Source organism: Balaenoptera physalus, assembly GCF_965194825.1.
Source record: "Balaenoptera physalus genome assembly, chromosome: 2".
NCBI lineage: Eukaryota > Metazoa > Chordata > Mammalia > Artiodactyla > Balaenopteridae > Balaenoptera > Balaenoptera physalus.
The window spans coordinates 135,125,982-135,145,650 of NC_138883.1; the positions used below are offsets into that span (position 1 = coordinate 135,125,982).

Sequence of the window (19,669 nt, forward strand, 5' to 3'; positions counted from 1 at the left end):
ATTACCAGAGATCAAAGAAGAACCGTAAAGACAAGAGCACAATATGCCACTGCTCTCTTTCTAAACAGCCCCCCTGTGAGAAACGACTGCCCTAAAATTCCCTTTTGTATCCACACCTGTGCTACCACACAGCACACCAGCCTGACCCTCGTAGAGGTCCCCCCCTTAACAGGCGTGCAACAAATATCAGTTAAATTTAAATGCTGCTGACCCAAGCAAAAACTGAATGCTAATGGAAATCGCAATCCATAGACCTGTTTGCGATTCGGTGCGTCGCTGAAACAGGTTTTCTAGAGTCTTCAGGTTCACCGGGAGGCTGTTTGGTAACTTTAAGTTCCCGATGCCGATGGAACTTCTAGAACAGACTCAGGTAAGCACCCAGGCACGGGTGAAACCTTCACACAGCGCGCACAAGTTCATTCAGACGTTCTAATCCACTTCATGGAAACCCAACCATATTTAAAAGCCATCAACGCACCATTTGCTTAACAAATGGACAGTGCACTGGGGAACTAATTGCGGAAGCAATTGCCTCTCAAGGTCGCCACCACCATCACGGTATTTTTTTTTTTTTAATGTGACAAGACACTCTGGAACCTACACAATTATCAGAAGGCTTTCAACTCTCGTGGGGGGTGAGCAAATGTCCGCGCAAGGAACCGAAGCGGACTCTCCGGGTCTCCACGAAGGGAACGCATCCAGTCCCACCCAAGTGAGGGACTGACCTCTGCACAAAGAGTCCCGGAGGTGGCGGTGACAAACTCCACTGCGACCCAAGGAGACCGAATGTAGGTCCTTTAAAATGCAAAGAAATCCTAGGGCAGGCTGCCCTCCCCCGGTGAGCCCTCCAGCACTCCGGTCCTCGACATACGTTTCTGACTCTGAACCTGCAGCTCCGGAGTTGGCAGCTCCGCTGAATTCTCTTCCCGGTCGCTCAGGTCCCCCAACTCCCCGGTTCTGTTGTCAGCGGACACCCTCCACCCCCCAAAGGAGAGAGCCACCGGCGACCCGGTGCTCCGCCCGCGCTCGCGGCCAGGTGAGCCCCGCACCGCCCTCACCTGTCCGAGGCCGCGTCCCAGGGGATGCAGAGAGGCCGGCGCTCTCCGCTCACCTGCGCGGGCCCCGCCGCCGCCGCTGCAGTTGCCGCTTGCACGCGCAGGGAGCCGCCGAGACGCGGCGAGAGTGGGCGCATCTCCTGGGGCCGCCAGACTTCCTCGGCCCCGCCTCTTTCCGGCCCCGCCTCCAGCTACCCCGAGAGCCGGCCCAGCCTCCAGGCGGAGGAGGCGGCCGCGCGTCACCTTGGGGCCCCCTCCCACCCGACCCGGGGCGGACGCCGCTGCAGGAAGCTCCGACGGCTGCTGAGAGAAGGGGCCGCCGCTGGATTCCGGGTAATGGCTGGGTGAAGAGAAGGAGGTTACCCGTAACTCCTTCGTCTGGGCTGAGTCACAGGAAAAGGAAGATGTGTCCAAAAAGTCTGGCAGTTACTAAAGGAGTTGAGTTTCTTCACGATTTAGTTGAGTGTAAGAACAAAGTGTGGACAAGTGTGGCTGGCACTCAAGAGGACAAGTGCGGCTGGCAAAGTTGTAATTGCTTAATTAATCACTTGTCTTCGCTGTTGCGCAGAGGCACGCACCTTGTTCCCTTCGCTCCCTAAAGGATCAGTGGGAAGGGAACAGCCTCCGTTTTTACCACCCTGACCCTGGCAAGAGGTACCAGAGGCAGGCAACCCATGAAACCTGTGCCACGTGCGCGCGATTGTGGGTGAAACTCCGTTTTCTGAGCCTAAGTTCCTCATTTCTAAAGATTAGGTGACATTCGTGCCCAGCGAGCTGCCGGAACACTCAAAGAGTCTCTTAAAGAGAGACTTAAGTGCGATGACTGGCACTAAGGCATTCAGTAAACATTTGCTTTTGTTCCTTTCCCTTGAATTTTTTTTTCTTCCTCCTTTTTCTTCTCTTCCCGCTATAATCTTGCACTTTATTTACTGCTTATCTCTGCCCGGTCACTTTCTTTTCTCATCTATTAATGAGCCTGCATCTACAGGGCACCGAGTCTGTGCCCTGAAAGGCGTTGGGCGCTTTTAAAGGAGATATTCTGGTAAGATCCCTGCCCTCTGGGAGGTCAGGAACTCACAAGACACCACCACCACCCCCACGAAACAGCTTTGAAGTTAGATACAAGAGAGTCAAAGAAACCCGCTAATTGAGTGTTGGACCGACCGGCCGTTCTGTAGGATATTGTGGGTCTGTGAGCTGGTGAGGAACGTAATTGATGTAATTGGTGGTTAAAAGCACTGACTCTGGAGTCAGATCAAATCCGGGCTTGGCAGCTAATTGTGTTAAACCAGCTACTTCACTTAATGTCTCTGAATTTCAACTCTCCCCCCCCCCCCAATAAAAAACAAAAACAAAACAAAAACAAAAAAACCTGGGATTAAAATAATAAGCTGTTGCATAGATTCTGAAAAATAATTAATTTACATAAAGTACTTACCACAGTGTTCTGGCCTATGGTTAGTACTTAATAAAGGTTGGGTTATGCTAATAAGAGTAGGGTAGAAAATGGAGGCTGGGGAGATAAAAATTTAGAAAATGTGAGAAATTGGGAGGAAATGTTAGAAATCAATGCTGCCGTCATTGTGAAAAGCATACTTCTAATAACAGCTACTGGTGATGAACAAAACTGGTCATCAGTTTCTCTGCTTGGCATGTAACACGTGATCATATTTAATGCTCACAAACCTGGAAGAAAGTTCATAGTATCCCTCACTTGATGAGGAAAATTAGCCTCAGAACCATGAAATAACCAGCCTGAAGGGATGAATCAAGGTAGTAGTAGAATCAGAGAACCCAGAGGTAGATGGCAAATCTGGGCTTTTTCCCACTGTGCTCTCTGTGCTGTTACATCGCCTACCTGAGAGAGCGGAGGTAACAGGGAAAATAAAGCAGCAAAATAAGAGGAGGAGCATTGGGTAGGAGAAATAGCAACCACACCTTTAAAGCCGACTAAGGATACTACTGAATTAAAATAGTAAATGAACCCACACAAGAAAGCTTTTTGCTTCTAACTCCTGCCGCAGTGGAGTTCCTGTTCTGTGGTTCCTGCAGCCTAACCGCAAGTTGAAAATGACTAACAGCATTTTTCAGTCATTAAATGCTACAGAAAGTGAAACATCGAAAGATCACAGAAATGTAAGCTCATACCTCCTCTCCTCCCTCTCACCACAATACCCTCTTCTGTCCATCATCCTTGTTTTTTTTTTTTTGTATTGCCCAGACACGTTACCTGCTTCTTTATAATATGTTCCACCCAGGGAATAATATTGTTGCTTTAACCAGTTTAACTTCACTGTATAACCACAAGCAGCACTTAGAACAGCAGCTAGACTCATATAGGTGGCTGATAAATTTTCAATACACTGTTGTTACATTTAAAAAGGGTTTGAACCAAGTCTTATGGGCACTGTCAATGACGTCATAATTGTTACTTTATAAAAAAAAAAGAATCTCCTGCATTTATAATAGGTGGTCTTCGCTGTCTTGCCTTCTTAATTCACATGAGCAATGAGATATTTGGCCTCTGAAGAAACAACCCTATTGTCAATATGATAATTGAGCATATGCTTGGTTGCATGGCAATCTAATAATTTCAGTTTTTAAAATTTGAAATGGCAGATGTGTCTTCTAGGGGTCCGATGTGCTTTTTTGCCGTCACAGCTAATGCACCTGTCATGCCTTCAGAAGCACTGCCATGGAGGTATATTAGCAACTGTGGTGCCTGTTTAAATGAGCCAGAGCAATTTAAACAGGACAAGTTACAATGTTTGTAGTCACCTGAAATCTCTGCCCAGGGGATTAAAGGAGTCTTCTGTAAAAGAGAGAAAACCGTGTCTGTAAGTGCAGAGGAACAAGAGCCCCAGCTCCTCTCTGCTCCTAGGAAATCAGGACAGGCCTCCTCGTGTCATCCACGCAGTCAGACCAGTCCAGCTCGAATTGAAGGACTCAAGGCTAATCTTGGGAGTACCACTCCCTTGAATGTCCAAGAAAAAGGTTTCTGAGTTCTGCTAACGAAGATATTAAGAGCTTGGCACCTAGCATATCTCATCTTCATTAGTGCTTCTTATCATTTCTGGGCCAATAAAAGCTAAAGTAGAAAATCAATTGAGATATAAACGTATAAATCTAGAGCTATTAGGAGGTGAAACCAATGCCATGGTTAAGGCAAAATTTAGTTCATGAGCCACATGGCAAATGTTTAGTGTGTGCTGTAAGGAAGAAGCATGTGTACTTTGTTACGTGGCATTGAGAAAATGGCATTTCTTTCATTGTCAGTGCAAATAGGCTTTGTCATTATATTTACTTGGTTAGGGATTTTTTTTTTCCCATCTTTTAATTGTCATGGCAGATTATAGAAAGCATATTCCCTTTTTATAGTGGCAGTTGTGGAGAGACCAAATTTAGTGACTCACACCAGACCCCAGCTCTGCCACTTAACTAGATGTGTGTTTTCCTGCAGGTGGCTGGTAGGGTTTCAGTTTCTTGAACAAAGGAGTGGCCCCAACAGAAAAGGAGTGTTACTTTCTAAAAGACTTATTATAAAACCTTTCTTTGGAAACCAAGTATTTAATTGTCTTATTAATAATAATCCTACGTAGCAAATTATTTAAAATACCTAGGCATATATTTAATACAAGCTAATTAGCTAGAAATATGCACAGGTATTAAGTTGCTAAAAGTTACACTTTTATGACTATTATGCTTTCTGCGAGTGAGAATTTCTATGACCAGGATGAACATATGCTAATAGTTGCTTTTAAAAAGTTAAAATTATTAGAGACATGGAGGGTAAATCTTAAGAGCTTTAATCCCCCGTTCATCAGATGGGTTAAGCAGACCCAAATTTACTGCTTTCAGGTGAAGCTTGATCTGGCTCAAGGGTTCTCGCTTATCACCAACACATCTGGTGATGTGAATTTCATCCATCTAGCTAAGTGCTTAGACCTTCTTCCAAAGTAAACCAGATCAGGAGTGCATTTCACACTGTACATCATTGCTGTGGCCCACTGTGGAATTACTTTTCTAGAATGTGCTCTACTGTGTTTCCATTGGTGATCGTGAGGAGCATCTTAGGATCAGCCCTGAGAAGTGGGTTGTTGAATTTACACTGAAAATGTTAGTCAGGGTCATTGTTTTTAAAATTACAGTGATCAAGCTAGAAGTTGTCCATCATCTCAGGAATGCACATCTAGACCTTCCCACAGCAGTCAGTCTGTCTGCATCCTCTGGGTTCCATAAGTAACTCAAGTGAATTTGTTTTCCTCTCTAATTTGATGGTGAGAATGCTCAGGGTGACCTATCTCTGTCAAATGTTCAGAAATGCTTTTTCATACGTTGTATAATAGAGTTATATTTTTCTAACTTACTGTCCTAAGTCTGAGATGAAACGAAAGGAATTTTCAAGGCCAGGGTATTAAGATAATAATTGATTTTTCCGTGCAATAAGATGTACATCCATCGACACATTTGTTTGCATAACTAACATCCACTGAGCAGCGACAACCAGGGCCACACACTAGGATGCTTACAGGGGCCAGGCTGGTGAGATCAATGTGTGACTGTGGCCACATTCAAGAAAATAGAGACTGTCAAAACCTGCAGAGCACATGCCCACCTAAAGGCATTCAAATTCTATTCTTGTTAACTTCTCTGCTGGCCAAAGCATGCAGGTGGCCAGATGCCAGGTGGCCATTTATGTCCCCTGATCAACAATGTGTCCGAGCTCTAAGATTAACACTATGGATATAAGATAAATAAAATATGATAGCTTCTGCCCTCCAGGGATTCACATTTTGCTGTGGGAAAAGATATGTAAACAAATAAGCAGGACAGATTTTCAGAGGGAAAAGTCTCTGACAGCAGCACCTGCAGGGCCCAGGGAGTAAAGTACAGCGTCAGGTGCAGGAGACCAGGTAGAAAATACATAAGAGAATTAGCAAGAGCAGTGACTCCACACAGCCCCAAGGGCTGAGAAAGGAGATCCTGATGGGTGAAGCCTAGCTCACAGTACTGGGATGAACCCATACTCAACAGGCAAGAGAAGATCAATTCAGGGAATGAAGCCAGACCTGCTCAGCAATATTTCCATAATTGTTCACTCAAGTAATCAGAAAATTTAAATATAGATACATAGAGAGAAATAATAACAACACTTTTGGTTGAAGACATTAACAAGTTTTGGACTTGAAGCCTCCAGTCTGTCTTTGTGACCTCCTGGGACATATAATTTGAATTAAGTTTTAATTCAGCCTCCAATTACTGGCTGTTATGATGACCTACAAAGAAAATACAGAATCACTAATGAATGGATTGAAGAGTAGTTAGGAAACACATGGGGCTTTATTAAGTGTGTAATAACAATATTTTCAAGCTGGCTTAGTATACAATTACCTGCATTACTGATGTTTTAGGTACATCTGTAGAATGACTATTGTTGCCACTTCCTGAAAAAATATGGGCCCAAATTAGAGAATAAAACAGTAAGAAATTTGATCTCAAAACTAATTTCTTAATTTCCAGTATACAGGTGTTAACTCTTTTTTATTATTGGGAAATACCTAACTATACTAAAAAATTATACATTCTATAAAGGACTTATTCTTTTGAAAAATAGCTTTGCTTAGTTTGAACTTAGTATTAGGTTGATTTTAAAATGAAGAACGGGAAGGATAAAACCCTATCTGGTTCAGCACAAAATATATTTTAGATCATTTAAAAGGAAGAGAGTTTCTCAGCCTATTCGCTCAATGTCAGACATACTTAGTTGTAGCTTTGAACTTTTTACAATGATCTTTGCACCAACCCTCAGAATAGGCTGTGTGACCTGTCTCCTTACTCCTGATGGCTTTTGGTGAAAAGAGGCCCTGCTTGGTGAATTTGCAAAATGTGATTCTACTTTACAACCTCTTATTTGAGAATCCCAGCCTTATATTTCAAACTGAATATGCTTCATCCTACACAGTCATTGGTAAAATATGCGCAGAAATTCCATAAAACTAAGATGGGTATCCAAGTTACATGCTCATACAGGAGATTAAAGTATTCCGTGTTTTTATTAAATCTTGTGTCTGTTTTGCCTTATTTCTGACAATCTTTCTTCCCCAGCAATGAAATCACTTCTCTGGAGGACAAAGAAAATCCCAACACCACACTATTTCACCTGAACAAACTGTATTTTAGTATACAGTAAGTCCCCTACATATGAACCTTCAAGTTGCAAACTTTCAAAGATGCAAATGTGCATTCGCATGTCCAGTCATGTAAGTTAGTTCATATGTCTGGAGTACATTGTCATATGCATGCATCCTCTACAATTGGTTGTGCTTTTGTGTACTTTACTGTACAGTACTGTATAGAGTACAATAGTACAGTATCTTTATTTCAAGCCCAGGATGTCCGGAAGCAAGAGTAAAAGCGGTGATGTAGCCGGTACTACTATACTTTCCAAGGTACTGTACTGTAAGACTAAAAATGTTTTCTTTATTTTTTGTGTTTGTCTGTTTTCTATGAATTATTTGTGTGAAAAATATTATAAACCTATTACAGTACAGTCTATATAGCCCATTATGTTAGTTGGGTACCTAGGCTAACTTTGTTGGATTTACGAACAAATTGGACTTACAAATGCACTCTTGGAATGGAACTTGTTCGTATGTAGGGGACTTACTGTATGACATGAATTTTAATTTTGTTAAATTGAAGAATTTTGTTCAGTTGAATTTCGTTAGTTGAATATTTCTCTAAGTTGTCGAGTCAGAAGGAGTAGGCTCAGAGGGCCAGCATTTGAAATGCTTGTGGAGAGGTTGTCCTTTTACCTGCTCATGTTTTTTATAGCTCTCAAGTGCACATCTTAGCAAGGTGTGCTGGGGGTGGCTTGTGTCCCCAACAAGCTGGAAACTTCCATGGTCACTTCGTGATGAAACGTGGCAGGAGAGTAAAGGACAAAATTAGAAGCACCATAAAAAGTGTGAATGGACATCTCAAGGGCGGAAATTAAAAACAAAAAAGCAAGTGATCAATGAACAGTGTGGGGAAGCAAGCTGGAATTTAAATTGACAAGGAAAAACTACTATAAACCATGGACAAGAAAATCAGAAAATGTGAGGATAAATAAGATAGACAATAAGTCAAATGGGCCCAATATGATCAAAGTTCATAATATGTGTAGCTGTAATGTAAGTCAGGCAAGAAAATAGATTTTTCTTCTTCGCGATCACACCTCTCTCTAGGTGTAGCTGTCACTGCAGGTTTTTGAAATACAGCAATACTCTGCTTCATGAAGAGATTAGTAGGCTACCATTGTGCCTTATCTGACTATTCTTCTCTGAGAATAAGAAAACTCATTATTAGCTCATCCCTATCCATTCAACTCAGGTATGTATATGCTCAATGTTACTAAGAAGAGTGTAATGGTAAAAAGACTACTTTGCAAGAATTAATGTTTTTTGTTAATATGCAGTATCTTTATAACATGAGCCCAAGATGGAAGTTACAATTATCTGTGTACAAAAAAGCATCTTTTTGTTCCATCAATGTCTTTTTCTCATTTTCTCACACAACATTCTGCACATGGTTTCCTATACAGATCCCTTGATTCCCCACCTCTCCTATTACCTGACTGATTCTTTCCCTCTGAGTCTCTAGACTCCTTGTGGCCAAATTCTATCCCTCTCAAAGCTCACGTAAAATATTATCTCCTCTGTAAAGAATCCCCTCATTTCTCAACCCAAAGCAATCCCTCTTTCCCGAGAACTCTCATAGCAATATCCTTATCAATCTTATAATACTTCAATCAAGAACAATTGCCTCGGAGCTTCCCTGGTGGCACAGTGGTTAAGAATCCGCCTGCTAATGCAGGGGACATGGGTTCGAGACCTGGTCCGGGGAGATCCCACATGCCGCGGAGCAACTAAGCCCGTGAGCCACAACTACTGAAGCCCACACACCTAGAGCCCGTGTTCCGCAACAAGAGAAGCCACTGCAATGAGAAGCCCACACACCGCAACGAGTAGCCCCTGGTCGCCACAACTAGAGAAAGCCCACGCACAGCAACAAAGACCCAACAGCCAAAAATAAATAAATAAAATAAATAAATTTATATTAAAAAAAAGAAAAACAACAATTGACTCTATCTTTATAAAATAGTTATTTTGGGTACCTGTCTTATCTTTCAAACATTCATTTGTTTCACAGATATTTCTGGAATATCTACTTTGTGTGAGGATAATCTATAGAATATAAGTTTTTATTTCCAATTCGTATATATACCCCATGTATTAGTTATCTATCGATGTGTAACAAATTACCCCAAAACTCAGTGGCTGAAAGCAAAAGACATTTATTATTGCAGAGTTTCTATAGGACAGGAATCCTGATGTGGCTTAGATAGGTGTTTCTGGTTCAGGATCTCTCATGAGTCTGCAGTCAAGCTGTCTGCCAGGGATGCAGTCCCCTCAAGGCTGAAATGGGGCTGGAGAATTTCCTTCAAAACTCACTCACATGGTTGCGGGCAGACCATAATCCCTCGCCATATGAGCTACTCCCTGGTAGCTGTGTGTCCCCCTGTCATGGCAACTGGTAATCAAAGAGAGAAAGAAACAGACCAAGATGGAAACCATCATCGTTTTATAACCTAGTCTTGGAAATGATATCTCATCACTTCTGCCACGCTCTCTACATTAGATACAAAAGTTCATCACATATGCAGGGTGGGCAGGGAGATTACACAAGGGCATGAACACCAGGAAGCCAAGTTTATAAATTCAGAGGCTGCCTATCATGCCTAATTAGCATAACAAATATACAGTAAGTGTCTGATGAATAATCTGTCTAGGGTTTGTTGAGATTCTTCAAGTTGAAAGTTATAGTTGTCATTAAATTTGGATATGATGAAAATTTTTCAGTCATTATTTCTTAAAACATTTTTATGACCCTATTTTGTTTTTTTTTTTGGAACACCCATTCTATTCATGTGAGGCCACTTAATATTCTCCCACAGCTCACAAATGATCTGTTCATTTCTTTCTTCTTTAGGCTTCTATTCTCTGTATGTTTCATTTTGGATAGTTTCTATTTCTATATGGTCAGGCTAATTAATTTTTTTTCCTGCAATTGTCTTATCTGCTGTAAATTCTATCCGATGTATTTTTCATCACATTTTATTTTTCATCTTGAGAATTTGTATTTTCGTCTTTTGTATGCCTTTTATGTTTCTTATTCTCATGCTTTCTGCTACTTTGTTGAATGCAGAGCGTATATTAATAATACTGTTTTATCCTACTTATCTACTAATCCTTATCTTCTGTTTCATTTTTGGGTGTTTTTTTTTTTTTTTCCTATTGATTAATTTTCCGATTTGTTGTGGGTTTTTTCCCCTGGCTTCTCTGCATGCCTAATAAATCTTGATTCAATGTCATGCAGTATGAATTTTATGTTGTTGAGTGCAGAAATTTTTAAATATTATTCCTTTGAATATCTGGGGACTTTTTTCTGAAATGCAGATGAGTTACTTAGAAATACGTTTATTCTCTTGAGGGTTTTTTTTCAAGCTTTGTTGGATGGATCCAGAACAGTCTCTAGTCTAGAGTTATCCTCTCTGAGGATTCTAGCCCATGTGTTAGGACATCTTTCCTTACTGTCTTAGGGGAACTTGAACTATTCCCGGCCCTGTATGAGCTGCAAGGGTTGCTCCACCTATGCCTTCTGGTGGTGCTTTCCTGTTCTTGGCAGTTTCCTTATGCACATGAGCTAATCAGTATTTGGCCAAATGCTTGAAGGGAATCCTTTGTAGATCCCTGGGTCTCTCCTGTCTTTCTCTTTTTCTCTTTCCCTATAGATCTTTCCTCTGTAAATTCCCCCTGTAAATGATGATCACCTTGGCCTTCCTAATCTCTCCTTAAATCAGAGAAGCTCCAGGGCTCTGCTTGATCTCCCATCCCTGGGCTGTGACCTGGAAACTCTCCAGACAGTAAGCGGGGACAATAGTAGGGCTTACCTCATTTATATCCTTTTCCTCAGGGATCATGGTACTGTGCTGTTTGTTGTCCAATGCCTAAAAACATTGTTTCATATATTTTGGTTGTTTTTTTTCCCCAGGTATAGGAGAGCAAATCTAGTTTCCTTTATTCCATCGTAGCCAGAAGCTGAAGTCCAGTCCTATAGAAACTTGATTTGATCTCAAACATATAACCTCTCAGTGACCTGTATGGTATTTATTCTATACAAGAGAAGAAACTTGACTAAACATTTTTTATGGAAAATTTCATTCAAGACAAATTGAGGATTATAACCTGAGAACAGCCTCCCAGAAAGCTCTGAGAATAATTCCAGAAACTGGACTAAAATTTTAAAAATCTGACACTAGGAGTCAGAATATCTGAGTTGATAACTCTTCATCAAATTATAGTGCCATTTTTTTGATCAGTCAAATGCTTGAAGAAATTGGACCAGATCAAAGTTCTCAGTACTTTCACCCCAAAGTTTACTGTGCTACTATTATTATTTTCAATTTGGTTACAGTGAATATCTTACTGCTCAGATAAGCGGGTCTAGCCCTCTTATAAATGTCTGATGAACAATCTGTGTAGGGTTTGTTGAGCTTCTTAAACCTGAGTCCATCAGCACCCAGTCAGAGAGCAGATAGCCATGACATCAGTGTTGATTCACTGAGTTGATCCGATTTCAGCCAAAAGCAAGGAAGCAACATCTTAGCCTGTACAGTCTCATTATGGGAAATAGTCTCTCTTTAAATGTAAGCCTTTATGAGTCTAGTACTCAAATCTTATCAATCTTTGCCTCAGTTACTAAATAGTATCTTTACTTTTAACTAGGGTTCTTTTTTTTTTTCAATTTCAGACTTCACTCAAGGCTTGCCACTCTGAATATTGGCCAATCTTTTCAAGATCAATCGGGCAAATTTCCAGGTCCCAGTGACACCCAGCAAAACTTCTAGGTCAGGACCCTGCTTCTTGTTCTCTTTGAAATATACCAAGAACATGCTGATTTTTTCTCAAGACACTTGGACAAGATCTCATTGCATTCTAGATTAATGTAACCTAAAGTAATTTGACCACCAAGTGTGAAGTCACTGAGTGACTTTGCCTTTCAAGGTAACTGGCAGATAATCAAAGATATGACTCATGATCCAAAGCACTCTTATGCATCTTTCATTTGTAAGCCGAACAAAGGTGGAAATATATCATCAAAAGTTTTCTATAGAAGTGACAGGTTCTCTATTACTGTACTCAAATGAGTAACTCCAGTACATTCAAGCTGTCGTTGACTGACAGTGTTCCTTTCCTTCCCAAATCCGGTCCAGTGGCTCCTGTTACACAATTGGACTTCACCACTTCTAAAGCCATTTGCAACTTAATATCAGTCATGCACATTTTCATTTCAAATTAGCTCCTTGTCCTGATTTATCAGTATATTTCCATGGAATTATTACTCAAGTTGATCATTCCTTTTTCTGTTTACCCAATGTTTCCTATAATCTGAATGACAAAATTTCAAATTTGAGTCTCTAGAACCTTGTACTATAACTTAGTTGTTTTTTTGACCCACTGTGGTCATAAACAATAGACTTATGCAACATACATAAGCAATAGAGAACAAAAACAATAATAAGCAAATAACAAATAGAAAATACTGGTATAAAATATAAGCTCAAGTTCAACTACTTATCAGCTAGTGACTTTGAGCAAATTAATTTCCCTTATGTGTGTTGGAATTACTATCTACATCAGACTAGTGTAAAGGAAATAAATATTTTGAATATATCAGAGCCAAAGCAGATTCTCAATAAATTGAATATTTGGATATTATCATGATGATAATGATGATGAAGATGATAAAGCTCATTCTGTGTAATTCCTTTTTTTCCTCAAATTCATTGTTTTTTCAACATTTTACTATGAAAAATTTCAAACATACAACATCCCTATAAGACTTACCATGAAAACCTGTGTATCTACCACCTAGATTCCACTACACATTTTGTTACACATCTATACAACTGTATCTCTCTGCCCATAGACAAATATTTTTAATTTTGGACACATTTCAAAATAAACTGCAGACATCCTTACACATTCCCCCCCATGTATACTTTTAACTAGAGTTCTTTTTACTTTGACTAGAATTTTTTCTTTTGATATAGATCTTATATACATTCAAGTGTATAAGTATTAAGAGTACATTTCCTGAGTTTTGATTAATAAGTACATCTCTGCAACCAAGATATAGGACATCTCCTTCACCTTCCAAAATTACTTCATGTCCCTCCCCAGTCAGTACTTCCCTCTCCACACACACACATGCACACACAAACACACATGCTTACACATACACACACACACAAACACGCACAGACAGGCTGCCTTGGCTCTACCGTTTTGTTCATCACCAATTAGTTTTGCCTATTGTCTAGATACAGCAGTCCCCAACCTTGTTGCCACCAGGGACTGGTTTCGTGGAAGACAATTTTTCCACCGACAGGGGTGAGGGGGTGGAGGCAGGATGGTTCAGGCGGTGACGCGAGCACTGGGGAGCGATGGGGAGTGGCAGATGAAGCTTCGCTCACTCGCCCTCCGCTCACCTCCTGCTGTGCGGCTTGCTTCCTAACAGGCTGCGGACCAGTACCAGTCAATGGCCCAGGGGTTGGGGACCCCCGGTCTAGAACATCAAATAAATGGGATGATACATTTGTACTCTTTTGTGTAAAGGTCTTTTTTCACTCATAGTTTATGAGATTTCATCCACTCTGCCATGTGTATCAGTAGTTAGTCCTTTTGTTGCTGAGTAATATTCTATTGCACAAATATGTCACACATGTTTATCCATTCTATCCGTGGATACCTGACTGTCTCCAGATTGAGGCTTTTCTGAGAAAAGTTTCCATGAACTTGTTTGAATAAGCCTTTCTGTGGACATATATGTTTCTTTATTAGGTTCTTAGTTCATAGGGATTAGATGTTGTTCCTTTCTGTTTTATTCCCCAAATACCTACCGTAATGCTGAACAGAGAAGCGTGCACACACACACACACACACACACTTAATTGCAAGACTAAAAGAAGAAAAGAAAAGGTGACTAGTTCTTTTGCTCCTCTATCCAAGGAAGGTCCTTTGTGAGCTAACAAGTATATAAATGTCAGATTTTTAATTTCTATAATTTTGTGAAAAATTACAGTCTTAATCCTATAATGAATGGGTAAGCATACTCCCCCCATTTTATTGAACATGATGATCCAGTATCATTGTTTAGTTAATAAATTTTATAAAAAAACAGTTGACCTAATTGACAAGGAGCCAAGAAGTCAACTAGCTGAAGCCATTCAAGGCAGAGACCTTGTGCGAAATTTTAGGGACCTCAGGTTCAGAATGCTGGTCTCAGGTGCACTGCTAAAGACTCCCAGGTCCTCCTCAACTCAAAGTTGCATCATGCTTTTTTATATTTTTCTTTAAAATGCTCTGATGGGCTGTTTGAAGCAGAAAGCTGCCCTGATGCCATCCAGCTGGGACATGGAGTTGGTGCAGGATTTCAGAAAGAGTTCTGAGTCTGGAGGGTGGGAGTCTAAGTTCTAAAACCAAGTCTGAGATGCTTTTAACATGCCACTTTGGGGAAGCCCCTCAGCAGCTCCCAGCAGCTTCAGCTTTCCAGTAGTAAATGAGGGCAGGGGGCTGAATGATCATTAAACTATGATGGTGATGAATGAAGGCAATTTTAGAATGTTATCGCAAATGAGATAACTATACTCCATCCTGTCTTCTCTTTGGAATTTCCTTGGGATTTTTGATTACAACTTTATCTCAGTTCTCCAGTAATTGTAACACAAGAGTTACTTTTATTGAGTGGTACTGTGTGCTAGACCCAGGTTTCCATGTGAATTGCTCTCCCGGTCCCATGATCATGTAGGCAATACATGCAGGAGTTTGAACCTCATCCAGTCTGAAGCTAAAATCTTTGGTCTTAAGCATTGCCTTTGGGTAATGCTTCACATAGGCCTTTGGGGAAAGCATGAGCTCCTTGACTATTTGGATAGTTAGCAGGTAGGCATTAAGGATTACTGTTGCTAATGGTAAACCACCTCCGCTACAGCCTTCTCTGCATCCTTTAAATGGCAATGATTGCTTCTGGCTCTGTAGCCGCAAAGTAGCTACATTTCCTCCTAAGCAAAGACTGGCTGGGTTCTGGGTCTTAATGGATAAGGCCACAGCTGCCTCCCACAGGAAAATACTGCTGACCTTACATTGGAACTTTCATCCTTCTTTACAGCTCTATGAAGACCTTCAGTAGGCAGCCCAAAGTCTTTGTTGAATTTCATCTCAGTTTGCAAGATTTCTCCCTTGCATTTTTGAAATACAGTGTCAGTTCTATTTGATGAACATTTACTACACATCTTAAATCAGGATAGGCATTGAGAATGCAAAGATGAGTAAAATAATATGCACATCCTTATTAAAGGATAATTTTCCCCAAATGATAAAATTGTGACTCCTATACAGATGTCAAGTGAACATGTGTTCAGAGATTTTATTTAAACTCTTATTAATGAGAGGAACCTGCTAAAATGTTACAACCAGTTCAAAGAGGAAAACAAAACAAAAAAATTTATATGGGTGTTGGTTTGCAAACTGGACCCCATACACGGAGGGCAGGGAGCGATGGAAGAATGAGGCAGACTACAGCAGATTGGTAGCTAGCAGTTTTAATAAGCAAGAGAAGTTACACCGGAGGCTTTTCTTGGGAGGCTACAGAACCAGTATAGTATCTCCTTACCTGCCTGCCAGAATTTTAAAAGTTTATATAGAGACCTTAATGGGATTCAGATGGTGTCAGCAACACCTTATTCTCTCAAGGCTACATCGTTGAAAATGTTTCCCACTGTGGGAACGGTGGACAGAGCGTACATTTCAAAAACAGGGAAGGTATGTGGAGCCTCTCTTTGCCCAGGTCCAGCTTGAGGGTCAGCTTGCGGTCACATCCTCTCAATGACCTCCTCCAACAATGGAGTAAAAGAATCTTGAAATGAATTTACCAATGGATGCAAAACCACCTTTTCCAAAGGTGGAGAGGAGAGTGGTCCCTCCGCAAGACAGAATTAATTTGCATAACTATACAGAAGGATTATTTTGCTTTGCTATGAATTATCTAAAAATAATCAAGTTATAAAGTAGTTCAAGGGCAATGAGAGGCTAAAATCAGATCATCTGGAAGGATTTGCTCTAGGCAATGCATAGTTTTCCATGGAAACACAACTTTTCCTCTGCACCTTAATGAAAAAAGATAGTAACATTTATTGAGTACCTGTGAAATGCTCCCAGGAACTTTGGAAGATTAGTTAGCAGTACCTAATTTGATTAAAGCGCAGCTTAGAGAAATGTTTAGAGCCCCTGCTAGTAAGTTGGAAAGCTGAGATTTATTTATACTATATCTGATGATTCTAAAGACTACTTTTCAACTTATAGACTACTGCCTCACAAGGAAATCAAGGTGTAATGGACGGGACAGTTGCATAAACAGTAATTATATGCTGTGTGTTACATTGGATATGTGTTTGCACAAGGGGGGAGGCACAAAAAAAAATATCCAGTGTTACCTTTTCCCTTGTGTAGCTCTTCATGTCCCATAGATTTGGGGACTTACATTTTTCTAAAGACTTTCTTTTTTTTAATTCAAATTACTTGTTAGTTTCACCTGACGTTCCAACTTTTTTTTTTTTGGAAGCCAACAATGAAATTTAGAGAATAAAAGGCCAAGATTTAAGAACATCATATGCTTAGGTAAGTTTACCTATTTCATTTATTCACCCATCATCTTTGTCAGCTATAAATTTTCTTTTTAGATACTTGTTTCAACAAGGTACAAACATCCTTTTTCAGAATAATTTTTGAGCTTTTCTAATAACCTTTCTGTTTTAGGGTAATTTTAGATTAACAGAAAAGTTGCAAAGAATGTACAGAGCTCCTGAACACCCTTCATCCTGGTTCCCTCATTGGTAATGTCATAAAACACCATGATACATTTGTCACAATTAAAGAACTGACATTGGTATTTACTATCAGCTAAAATCCAGAGTTTAAATTTCATCAATTTTTCCATTACTGGGCTGTTTCTGTTCCAGGATCTAGTCCAGGGTACCACACTACATTTAGCTGTCACCTTTCCCCAGTCTCCTCTGATCTGTGACAGTTTCCTGGTTTTGACCTTGACAGCCTGGAGAAGTACTGGCCAGGTGTACTTAGAACATGCTCCAATCTGGGTTGGTCTTTTTTTTTTTTTCTTTTGATTAGACTGGGGTCTAGCTGTTTTTGTTTGTTTTTTGTTTTTGTTGTTGTTTGTTTGCTTTTGATACAAGTATCACCTAGGTGAAGTACCCTTATTGTCACATCTTATCAGAAGGTGTACAGTGTAGGGTGCATGATATCCAAATGACATCATTGGTGTTGTTAACCTTTATCATACTGTAATTTCTCAGAATTTTTAAGAATAATTTTGGATCTTGTTTGAGTACTTCATCACTAATATGAAGAGCATGAAGTTTAGGAGGTGGGTATGGTTCTCTGCTCTGCACTCTGGCAGTTTCCACTGTACATGAGTCAACGACCTGGCATGCTCTACTGTCAATATCCTTCTCCAAACAGTAAAGGACAAGAAAAATCACCAGCCCTATTAAGTGGTGCTGGGTTTATCCTTGCACAACCCAGAACAGGAGGAACACAGGCTTCCAGTAATCTGCAAAGGAGCTCTGCTAAGTCATGCCTCGCCCCTCCTATGGCAAGCCCTGTAAAGTGTGAGGGCATTTCTTACGCAAAGGCACAGCCCCATCACAATGATATAAAAGGCCTAGGTAAGTTTCAAAATTAAGGAGACCCAGCTGTGTCTCAGAGACTCAGCCTCTCCCAGTCCTTCTGGACTCATCCTGTGGATTTTGATAGGTTTTATAGAAGTCTCTGTTGCCCTCTTTTCAAGAATAAAAGGATCACATCTCAGACAGACCCTCCTCCATGAATTCATATGGCAAAGGTATTTTCTAAAATACACGTACAATGGACTAAAAATAATCTCTTTCTTTTTAAGGCTTATCTTCTTTTCTTATATGGCTATACATAGGCAGTTTTCTTTATAGAGATGCCAGATTTTAAGGAAATAAATCTCTGCATGCATGGGTCTTTTCATATAAAACAGAGCTCTTTTATTTTTAGGTGAGTTTGAGAGGGGATACGGAACAAAGAGAAGTAAACATATATTTTTATTTGCTTATTTTATGGGTGGGTTAAAATAGGCTATGCCTATTTCCACTTAGGACAAATACTAAAGGAGAGTGAATGCCCCATATTAAAGGAATATACTTGAATAAATAAAGTTTGGCATTAGCCTGCTGTCTCCTACTTCCACTTCTCACAGGCTGAAGCTCAGGGGAGGGAGGGGAACAAGGATTTGCAAATGACAAGGATTTGTTGCCAGGGATTACAACTTAACTATGGAACACAAATCCCAGTGGTATCTATAGGTGGGCTTTTGTTGTGTTTGCTGTTTTAATTGGAGAGTAGGAAGACTTGTACAGATAGAACCATTTAAACTAAATCTTAAAAAAAAAGTGTTTAGTGAGTCTACTAACTGGGTTGAATTCCATTTCAGTTAGAGAGACTAACTTAGAAGGAATTGTCAAAGCACTCTTTCTCAGGACATTGTAAACTTTAAAATCAATTTTGTTCAACTATATTAAATGTGTCATTATTAGAAATGGATCCTACACTAGTATTTGTTGTAACTCTTACTTGAAAAAATTGAGGTATGGTTGACCTGTGATACATACTATTAAGTATACCTATTAAGGTGTACAATTTAATAAGTTTTGATTTATTTATACATCCATAAAACCATCACCACAATCAAGGCAGTGAACATATCAATCACCCGCAAAAGTTTCCATGTGCCCCTTTGCAATCCCTTTCTTGCTTTCTATAACTATAGATTAATTTGCATTTCTTAGAGTTTATGTAAATGGAGTCATACAGAATTTTTATCTGGCTTCTTTCACTCAGTATTATTACTGCAAGATTCATCCAGGTTGAAGTGTATACCAATGGCTAATTTATTATTGCTGAGTTGTTTCCATGGTATGGATACACTATACTTTGTTTATCCAATTATTTGGTGATGGACATTTGAGTTCTTTCCAGCTTACAGCAATTACAAATAAAACTGCTATGAATATTTGTGTACAAATATTTGAAAGAACATAGGCTTTCTTTTCTCTTGAGCAAATAACTAGGAGTAGAATGAATGGATCGTATGGTACCTGTATGTTTAATTTTTAAAGTAATTGCCAATTATTTTCCAAAGTGGATGTACCATTTTACATTCCCAATGGCAGTATATGAGCACTCTAATTTCTCCAACTACTTGCCAGCACTTGGTATGGTTTTAAATTTTAGCCATTCCAGTAGGTATGCAGTGGCTTTAATTTGCATAGTCTTAATGATTTGTGATGTTTAGCATGTTTGCATGTACTAATTGGCCATTCATATATCTACCATGATAAAGTGTTTGAGAAATTTTTTGCCCGCTTACAAAATTGTGTTGTTTGTTATTGTTGGGTTTTGAGAATT

The 19,669-nt window shown here is 40.0% G+C and overlaps 1 protein-coding gene and 1 long non-coding RNA gene across 16 annotated transcripts in view; one reads left to right on the forward strand and one right to left on the reverse strand.

The window, feature by feature from the left end:
* Positions 1 to 1,239, reverse strand: part of MCTP2 (multiple C2 and transmembrane domain containing 2) — a 259,511-nt gene extending 258,272 nt beyond the window's left edge. For 8 of the 15 annotated variants that reach the window (XM_082449062.1, XM_082449061.1, XM_082449071.1 and 5 more), the window contains exon 1: positions 1,059 to 1,220. The gene's annotated coding sequence lies outside the window, so the exon portion shown is untranslated. The other 7 variants (XR_014260390.1, XM_082449064.1, XM_082449078.1 and 4 more) reach the window with 6 other exon arrangements.
* Positions 1,240 to 1,317: 78 nt separating this feature from the next.
* Positions 1,318 to 9,149, forward strand: LOC309654687. Its single transcript, XR_014260413.1, has 2 exons — positions 1,318 to 1,388; positions 7,161 to 9,149. It is a non-coding gene; the product is annotated as an uncharacterized lncRNA (long non-coding RNA).
* Positions 9,150 to 19,669: the final 10,520 nt, after the last annotated feature.